This window comes from Cebus imitator, unplaced genomic scaffold (assembly GCF_001604975.1).
Source record: "Cebus imitator isolate Cc_AM_T3 unplaced genomic scaffold, Cebus_imitator-1.0 Scaffold3, whole genome shotgun sequence".
NCBI lineage: Eukaryota > Metazoa > Chordata > Mammalia > Primates > Cebidae > Cebus > Cebus imitator.
In genome coordinates, this window is record NW_016107318.1 from 14281173 (window position 1) to 14291845 (window position 10673).

Below are 10673 nucleotides of genomic sequence, written 5' to 3' on the forward strand. Positions count from 1 at the left end.
TTAATGACCATCTGAATTAAGTTTGGTTAATTTGGCATGCCCCTAATTATCCCTAGCAACTGGACCCTCTACTCCATTTTATAAGTTTGGATTTTTATCTTTTATGTAAACTATCAAAACACGTCCATCTGTGATCCCGAAGCTGTATTTGCCTTAAATCTAACCACAATGTAAATCCCAATTTCTTTGGTTCTAGCCATGAGGCGTCCTTAAACACTGGGTTTGCATAGTGCTCTGCAATTTCCTTTTTCTCAGGTTGTCATCTATGATGTGGGCATTTCCCTTCATTCTTCTCCAAGTTTTAATTAATGAAAAGACACTTAGCATCATTTCCAAAAATCAGAGCTGTCAGAACTTCAACCTATGTGCATCCCTTTAGAAGATTTTCTCATAAAATCTGTGTGCAGCAGTGAGTTGGCTTCCTGAGATGTTTAGAAAATTCAAAGTTGTGCTGTCCACAACACTATAATAGATTCAAGAACTGCCAGCTCCTTTACAGACACTTCCTCCCCTACCCCTACTGGACCTTATTTTTGTTTGTTTATTTGTTTTTGTTTGTTTTAGGTAGGGTCTCGCTCTGTCACCCAGGCTAGAGTGCAGCAGTACAATCTTGGTTCACTGCAGCCTCCACCTCCCAGGCTCAAGTGATCCTCCCCCAGACCTTATTTATTAATAAGAATATTAATTTGTGCTGGGCATGTTGGCTCTGGACTATAATCCCAGCGACTCAGGGGGCTGAGGAGGGTGGATCACTTGAGACCATGACATCATGTAAACCAGGAGTTCAAGACCAGCCTAGGCAACACAGTGAGACCTCCATCTCTAAAAAAATTAAAATAAATTTTTAAAATATAAAAAGAAGAAAAAATACTAATTTGTTAAATGCTTACCATGCTTAGCACTATGATAAAATTTTTATTGACATGATGTCAATAAGCCCTCACAATAATCTATGAGATGGATACTATTATCTTCATTTTATTGCTAAGTAAGCTGTAGCCTCTTGGAGAGCTTAAACTAGTTACGAACTCAAAAGACCCATAGCTAAATGGCCAAGGCAAGATGCAAATGCACATCGGTGGGACTGCAGATTTCACATTCTTAACCACATATTATGCTCCTCTAGAACAGCTGTTGTTCAAGTGGCATCTGAGCATACTGTTCAGAATGCCGACCCTGGAATCGGGCTTGGGCAAGTCACTTAAACTCTTTTGCCTCTTTTCTGACAAAAGCTATCTCTTAAGTTTATCATGAAAATTAAATGAGACAAAATACGTATAGCACTTAGAGTGCATAGCATGTAGCAGGACATCATGAATATTAGATGGCACCCATTTTCCAATGTCCTTTCTAATTTTCTTTCTTCTTAATTCCTTCATCTAAGTAAAATATTGTGTTTATTTCTATTTTCTCTAATATTTGAGGCAACATTGCTAATGGCAAAAGTACTGACTGCTCTTCCTGGTCCTTACCTTCTGCTGTGAAAATTCCCCCTGAAGCTTGATGCAAGCCACGGATGAATCCAATATACATGTTCCCTTTCTAACCGCAGATGAACCAAGTTTCCCCTGTCAGTGCATTTTAGATCTTTAGGCCATTTTTTGTTTGGTTGGTTTTTGTTTCTTTGTTTGTTTGAGACACAGTCTCGCTCTGTTGCCCAGGCTGGAATGCAGTGGCATGATCTCAGCTCACTGCAACCTCAATTCACTGCCACCTCAATTCACTGCAACCTTAGTTCACTGCAACCTCAGTTCACTGCAACCTCTGCCTCTTGGGCTCAAGTGACTCTCATGCCTCAGCCTCCAGAGTAGCTGGGACTACAGGCCTGTGCCACCACACCTGGCTAAATTTTGTATTTCTAATAGAGACAGGGTTTTACCATGTTGACCAGGCCGGTCTTGAACTTTTGGCCTCAAGTGATGCACCCATCTCAGCCTCCCAAAGTGCTGGGATTACAGGTGTGAGCCACCACAACTGATCTTTTTGGGCAGTTTTGATAACGTGAATCATGTGTTTCTGTGCATGCTAAGGAACAGGCTTGACGTTATTCAAACTCTTGTGTGTGTGTTTTTTAATACAGAACAATGAGTTTCTCAAGTGCACTGTAAAATACTCTTATAAAAATTTTTCTTTTATCCTCCAAGAGCTTCCTGTATTTGCGAGCTCCTTTCAAATCAGCAACTGCAGCCTTGACATCTGGATCCTCCCCAGCGTAGCGTAAATTAACTGGTAGCGCCCTGTAAATGTTATGGGCAGGAGGAGCTCAGGGAATGCACAGAGGCAGGCCAGGGTACTTTCAGTACCTAGCAGCTGGTCCCAATGTAATGCCTCAGAACTGGTTTTAGCTGACGTCAGATAACACTGATGTGCACCAGATTGACTTGTAGTACCAGGAAAGCTGACCCCTCCCACTTCCCCTACTGCCGCTGTGCTTGCCAGAATGCTGGAGACCATTATGAACTCACAGTTGTCATTTGATCTCCATCTGGCTGCTGTCACTAAAGCTGCCTTTTATCATTTGCCAAAAAGTGTAAAGCAAAAGACATTTCCCTTTCTCACAAATCTTTGCTTCTAGTCCTTGCTCTTCTCGCTTTCTCGGTAGTTCCAAATAATTCTCCCGTCTGTCTATGTAGCACCATCAGGAAACCAGCAAAGGACTCACTAGAATATTTACCCATATGCCGTCTTCATGGTGAACTAGATTTAGCAATGAATTTTTTAGGAAGTTTTAGAGGTGGGCTGTGGCTTTGCTGACTTCAAATATTATGTCTTAAGTTTGATGTGGCTTGAACTGCTGATATAAATGTGAGATTTGCGTGTATGAGCTCATATTGTGGTAAATTTTATGAGGATGTAGATCACAACAGTCTAGCCATACAATTATGTGGGTCCCTGTATTAAATTAGAATCCCCAAATTAAACAATAAATATCATAGTAACATGTCATAAATTGGATCTTACAACAGCTTAATAATGTGAGGGGAACAGAAGGATAAATTCTGAGGTGATGCTTGTTGTCCTTGGTCACTAAGAACACTAGAATGTTGTTAGTTGAAGCTGATTGTAAATCTGGTACCAGCTTTCAGATTTACTGTTAGCGATCATCTAGCAGTTAAGATTTAGCAACTTTAGCACCAGTCTGAAGATCATTCTTGGCCAAGAAAACTCTTTAGGGATAACATTTGATATTCAACAAGGGTTGATGGTAATGATGATGGAATATTGTAGACTCCAAGTTTTGAAAAGAAATTTAGAATTCTGATTTTTATACAGTGTAGCAAATTAATCCTTCAAGAGGTAATTATAAAGGACCTTTTATATATGTTCTCAGTATACTGTTTATAAAAAAAAATTAGAAGGCACTACATTCTGTATGAATCCATAGTGTGTGTATGTATGTGCAAAAAAAAAATTTGGATGGATATACCTCAAAATGTAAGCAGTGTTCCTTTTCTTTTTTCTTTTTGCCCTTTCCTTTCTTCCTTCCTTTCTTCTTTTCTCTTTTTCTTTCTTTTTCTTTTTCTCTTTCTTTTTCTCCTTCCTTCCTTCCTTCTTTCCTTCCTTCCTTCCTTCCTTCCTTCCTTCCTTCCTTCCTTCCTTCTGTTCTTCCTTCCTTCCTTTCCTTCTTAACAGTCTTTCTCTGTCACCCACACTGGAGTGCAGTGGTGCAATCATGGTGCATATAAGCTCGTACTGCAGCCTTCACCTCCCAGGCACAACAATCCTCCTACCTCAGCCTCGTGAGTAACTGAGATACAGGCGTGCACTTAGCTAATTATTTTACTTTTTGTAGAGATGAGGTCTCACTATGTTGCTCAGGCTGGTCTCAAACTCCTGGGTTCAAGCAATCCTCCTGCCTTGGCCTCCCAAAGTGCTGGGATTACAGGCATGAGCCACCACATCTAGTCTCAGTGTTCCTCCTTGAGTGATGAGATTACTGGTAATTTTTATTTTTTCATTTTTGCTTACTTTTATTTGGTGATTTTTATATAAAAAGCATGTTTTACTTTAAATATATGTTTCATTGAGGTAACATTTATCTTCAGTGAAACAAACAGATCATAAGTGTACAATCTGATGGGTTTTGATAAACATATATTCTTGTATAACCCAATCAAGATATAAAGCCAAATCAGGACATAACCCCAATAGCGATATATCCCTAATCAAGATATATAAAGTTTACATTAGTTCAGAGAATTTCATTCTTTGAGTCTCTTAAAAGAAGCTTCTGTGTAGACTGAGATAGGACACATACACGCAAAAATTGAAACAGTTCTCTGCCTTCAAGGATCTTACCTTTTTGGTGAGGAAATGAGAAAAATCATAGAGAGCTTAGCACGGAGCATTTAAGGGTTAAATTACATAGCTAAAGTGAACTCAGAGAAGAGCCAGATAATCAGGTAAGATTTTTAAGAGCTTAGATCTGTCATTTCAGTCCAGTAGAAAAGGTGAAACATTTACTAGCTCTAAAAGTTCAGGGACTATGTTTATCTTACTCACTGTATACTAAGTACCTTACACATTGCCTGGCAGAGGGTACTGACTCACTAAATTTTTGTGGACTGAATAAAAGGGTATTATTTATTCAGTTACTCAGTCAACAAATATTTACTTACTCTTCCAGTAATATTTATTGAGCTCCTACTGGGTGCCATGGATTGTGCTAAGCCCTGGAGATATACTGGTAAAATGATAGACATGATTCCTAACCTCATGGAGTTTACAATTGTATCTTGGCACTGATACTGTATTAAAAGTGATTTAGAGACAGATAGAATGGCACTGTGAGGGGTTAAAGAGGAAGGCACGTGGTGAGCCTGCAAACATATTCCGAAGTAGGACTCAGCCTTGGCAAATGATTGGCTGTGATACATAAATGAGTGGAGGTATCAAAAGTGACTTCAGATTCTGGGATAAGCAACTTGGTTAATGATAGAACCATTTAATTTTTTTCTTCCAGATCATTATGCAATGGAAGCCACGATTATGGATCAACTATGGTGAGGGCAGACATCTGTTGGCCGTCGTTCAAACTATGGATCTATAATGTATCCATTGCATACATTGGGGCAAAGACAATGATTTACAATGCTGGTGCAGGGCAAAATGGTGACTTGAAAGGATTTTTATTTGGTGCCCGTCACCTGTTCTTCTTATGACCTTTTCTTCTTCTTGCCCATGTTCCTCCCTCTATTCCACCAACCCTCATATCATTTTCAGGTCTCTGATAACTCATCCCTACTAAGGTGATTGCTGATAATGGTGGCTCTAAAGTGGAGATGCCTTTTTCCCATCTTCCAAACCCTTACATAAGTGGAATGTTTGGCTTTTAAGAGGAATGGAATGGATATGAGGGATATAAGGATGAGTCACGGAGCCAGTTGTTACAATTGTAATTTCTTGGTGAAAGGAGGCTGCCCTTATGCCTTTGCCAGCTAGACCTATCCCATTGCTCTCAGTTTCCCTGTATTCTCTACCGAGCCCTTTTGCAGTATTTTTTTATACTCTTTACCTATTGGTTGTCTTTATTTTGAATCCTAGCTCTATGATCTTGAAAAGTTTACTTAACATTTATCAACCTCCATTTCTTCAACTACAATTTGGGGATACATCAATGTCAGTGGATTCAGTGTCTTCCACATGGCAGTTTCTCAGGATTAGTTGCTTTTCCCCACCACCCACTTGTTGGCTCCATTGCAGAGAGTCCTAGACTCAGGAAATCACTCTCAGGCATACTCAGCTTAATGGTACTGCCTCAGTGGATTTGAGAGGCGTTTCTCTTAACTCTTCCCTTTCTTACTTGCCTAGTTTCATTTGTCTCACCAAATTATAAGTGTATACCATTGGACACAATAATTTTTAAGAGAGAGAGTATAGCTGGACCAGCATAAATCCATTCCCACTGTAATCAAAACAATTCAATAAGTCTCTATACTGATTACCAATCACAAATGTCCTTGTAGATGAAGACTAATCCTTAGTTTGAAGACTACACAAGTGAATCAAGCAAAGTAACCCAAATCACTATGTGTATGAATAATGTATGTGTTTATCCAAATCAGTTAACAAGGGCCCAGCATTCATTCATTCATTGTGTTATACATAGTTGTTAAGCACCTAGTACATGCAAGGAAGTGCACCAGGTACTGGGTCTACAGTATTGAACAGGACAGATTTCCAGTGAAATTAACATTGAGATGTAGTTGAAGCAACTGATTTCAGAATTAATTGCTCAACTGTAATTGTGGTAAGTTCTACAAAGAAACAATTACAGATTGCTATGAGAGTTTATAGCACAGGATCTGATCAAGTGAGGAGGTCAGGGAGGTCGGGAGAGACTTCTGAGGAAATTACTGAAGCAGTAAATATGACAGCTAAAAGCATTTTGTGGAAAGAAGAAAATATAAGAGCTCCCCCTTGTTTGTAAGAAGATTCTGAGTTTCCCACTGCTCGTGCTGCTGTCTCAGGATCTGACCCTGGGAGAGCTGATTTCAGGCTAAGGGACTTGATGTTCTGAAGCTGAGATCATGAAGGATCTTCCCACTTGGTTATATGAAACTCACCCTCAGAAGCTAACCAACCAATTAAAATTGAGGGAAAAGCTATAAAGGTATTAAGCATCATTTAATTTTGCTTACCAAAGGCACACAGGCTAACCAGGAACCTGACTTTATTGAAGACCTGCTTGGGAACAACTATTTTACATATCTTTGAGCTCACTCAGTCCTCTGTTTACCTTACAATGCAGATAAAAATCCCAATTGACACCCAGGGTAACTGAAGGTGGGAGAAGTTCAATAACGTGTCCACACCTGTACCAACCTTCATCCATCTGATTTGAAAGCTCATGATCTTTCAGCTACACCAAGCTATCCAATTGTTAGCATATTGTTAGATGACTGTTGACTTCTTTAGGAACAATTAGAACACTAAAGAAAAGTTTGAAAAATGTCAGTTATCCCTGGAACCAGAAAAATAATCCACTATGTTTCCATTTTTTAAAATTGTTATTTAATGAAGAGGATTATGAGTCCTAAGCAGATCTATACTTTGACTATTTAAATTTGTGTATGTTGATATTCTAGTTCTCTAAGTTTTATGGGCAAAGAGGTTTAAGGGAAGTTAGCATGATTAGGACAGTTTCCACAAATGGACTGAACCTTCAACAACTGAACAGAAAAATGTACCGTTAGAGGGTTAAGAACAGATAATTCAGTTGTGTGAGCTATTGTCAACCTTCAAGGATCTGGGTATTTGTGGTCTTTGTATAAATGAAGCCAGTATTGGTATATTTACATTGAACTTCCAGAGAACTAATGTGTTATTTAATTTTATCCTTATTATATTGGAGATCACATTCAAATAGTGCAAGTAAACCAAAGAGAACTCAAAAAACTTCCTGGCAATAGCTTGGTAGTTGAAAAATCCCACTGGAAGGGTATAAGAATCATCTCTTTTTATTTCACAGGAAAAACTCAAGTGACCCGAAAGCCACTGTTCTTTGGAAATAGATCAAGAAACAAATAAATAGACTCTTCATGTGCCTCTTTGCTTGTGGAAGTTACAGAAATGGAAATCTGCACAATGGCTTCATTCCTTGCAGTTTGTGCATTAACCTTCTCTAGGCTTGGAATGTCACTGACATAAATGATGCTAAATCATTATACCAAGCATTGCTTTAAATTTATCTGGCAGGATGAAGCAAAATGGTAACATTTTCTCCTGAATGCCACACCCTTGGCTGGGCCTTTAATTTATTCCTTTTCCCTCATGTGCATCTTGAGTGTCAATGCCGACAAGCCAGACCTTCTAATTATTTCTCAGACTGCTTTTCTTGGATATTCCACCATGAAAAGACCAAGTTCAAACCTTGAGCCTCTCTGGCCCATATGATGGCTACTGCTGCCATGCTGTTCCCTTGTTTTCCTCTCTTACGCACCAGTCTACTTTCTGTAGGGCTGCCAGAAGTATCTTATTACAAATTTATCCAATCAGGTTACATCACTATGGGATGAAGTCCAGGCTGCTTAGCATAGCATATAATCTGGCCTTTGCTGACCTCATTGGTGTCATTTCCTGCTCATAAAGTACTTATTCTCCAGGTACTTCTTGTTTCAGCAATACTGAAGCATTTATGATGCCCAGCAGGTCTGGCTTCATGGATGTGCAACCTATGCTGTTTGACAGGGCCCTGAGCTTAGAAGGGCTCCATTTCATTTAATGCTCTGCTATAACTATTCTGAATGAATTCTTTCACAAAAAATACCCCACGTCTTCATGCTGGCCAGGCACGGTGGCTAATGCCTGTAATCCCAGCACTGTGAGAGGCTGAGATGAAAGGATTGCTTGAGACAAGGATTTTGAGACCAGCCTGGTCAACACAGTGAGACCCCATCTCACTTATATGCCTTTGCATATGTTCCCTCTCCCCACATTTTCATTTTGCACGGGGTCCTGCAAACTATGTAGCCAGCCCTGCTGCCCAGATGTCATCTTGGTTCACGCCTCTGAGCTTTGTTTCACTCCTCTGTCTGCCTAGTCTATCTTCCCCTTCACTCCATTTCCTGTGCTCTTCTTTGTCTTCCAAACCTAATATGAAGTCCACTTCTTTAGTGAAAGCTTCCCTGATCATTTGTCCCTCCACTCCCTACCACATTAATCATTCTGTCCTCTATCCCACCCCTCTATGTTGAACCTACATCTATTATAGTACTTCCAAGCACAGAACCTACCTTGAAGTGTTGGTGCTGTGAGGTTTGAATAAGATAATACATGTAAAATGCTTAGAGCAATGCCTGGCTCATGATAAATTTTGAATAAATGTACCTGTTCTTATGTATTATTCTTTTTAGTGTTCCCAGAACCTAGTAGAGTGACTAGAACATTTATTCTTAGACATTTATTAAATATCTACTGTATACCAGACTCTGTGGTGGCTTCCTGAGACACAAAGTAAAATAAGACATATCCTTTACTCTCAAAGAATTTAACTTTATTCTAGAAGAGGGATGAGCCACTAATAATCATGGTCCAGTTAAAAAAAAAAAATCTAAGTGTCGGTTACTTCAAGAGCACAGAAGGTATTGGTGTCAGACTGAGAAGTTGAAGCTTCATCTGAATTATGCAGGATGAGTGGGAGTTACCTAAACACGGAAAAGGAGGAAGATTATTCTGGGAAGAGAGAACATATGCAAAGGCACATAAGTGTAAAAAGTCTTGCATGTTTAGGGAACACATGTCATTCTATGTGACTGGAGCAAATGGTGTTTGGTGAAGTTCTGGAATGCTAGATCATCAGGAAGGACTAGAAAGTAGATTTTCACTCTGGTCTATTGGTGGTGGCTGCCTAGAACGTTGTGTTGTGAAGGATTCTGAAGCCATGGCCACTCTCATCGGGAGACAGTGATAGGATACATTGATTCCCTTTGTTGTAGGAGCATGGGAGCCTGCATGTCATCTATCTGCCATTATGATGGATTATGTAGGGCCTCTTATGCTGTATTAAGAAGCTTGGATTTTATCCTGAAAGCTATAGGGAATTACTGAAAGATTTTAAGCATGGGAGTGATGTGATCATATTACACAGTAGGTGCTCCATAAATGTTTGTTGAACTATGAATCCCATTTTACCTATTAATGATTTAGTGTATCAAATAGCACTCAAATAATCTGAACCCAGCGAATAAACCATGCATAATGGAGCCTATCGTGCTGAGAAGCTCTGTGCTAAGTGCAGAAAGAATTAGAATAACATCTAAAGGTGCTTAACATGCTCCCGTGGTGTGGCTTACATGGGAAAACAGTCTGCTTCACACTACAGTTTTAATCGGAGGATTAAAGTGGTGTTAATAATTTATGCAGCTATATTGTTTCACACTATGAGCTGGAGATATCCCAAAAGGAAGACTTCCAGGGGGCTGTTTGAACCTCTAACCCTCCTGCTGGTTACATATAGTGAGGAAATGATTGGAAGAAAGGAATTGCAATTTTTTTAGATATAAATATATTAATATACATTTTCATAAATATTACTAATAGATATTTTATTTGTAACTAGGTGGGAAGTGCTCTGAAATGTGGGCTACTATTGCAAATAAATAACCAGACTTATTATCCTTGTTAAGAAAATAAATTAAATCCCTATAAATTTGGCATTTGTTATCACCATTATTATCTTTTAACTGTCACTGGTGAAAGAATCTTGTGAGAATCTGTGCTTCTGAAAGAACACTCAAAGTGGGGTTGTTTCCTCAACACATTTAGTGTAATGGCCAAAGGCATATATTTCTATTTATTTTTCCTTGATTCCAACAGGTCTTAGAGTAGCATGAAACAATGCAAATAATATAGCTAGAAAAAGTTAATTTAAAATAACTACAAAAGATGGAACAAAGAGAATTTTAATATAAGAAAATTCAGTGGGAATCTATGCATGAAACTAGTGTACAACATGTAAGAAAATTATGTATCTCAAGACACTCAAGTCAACCAACTCTTTTATTCTTTTTTTTTTTTTTTTTTTTAGACGGTCTCACTCTATTACCTAGGTGGGAGTGCAGTGGCACGATCTTGGCTCACTGCAACCTTTGCCTGCCGGGTTCAAGCAATTCTCCTTACTCAGCTTCCAGAGTAGCTGGAATTACAGGCATGAGCCACCACACCTGGTTAAT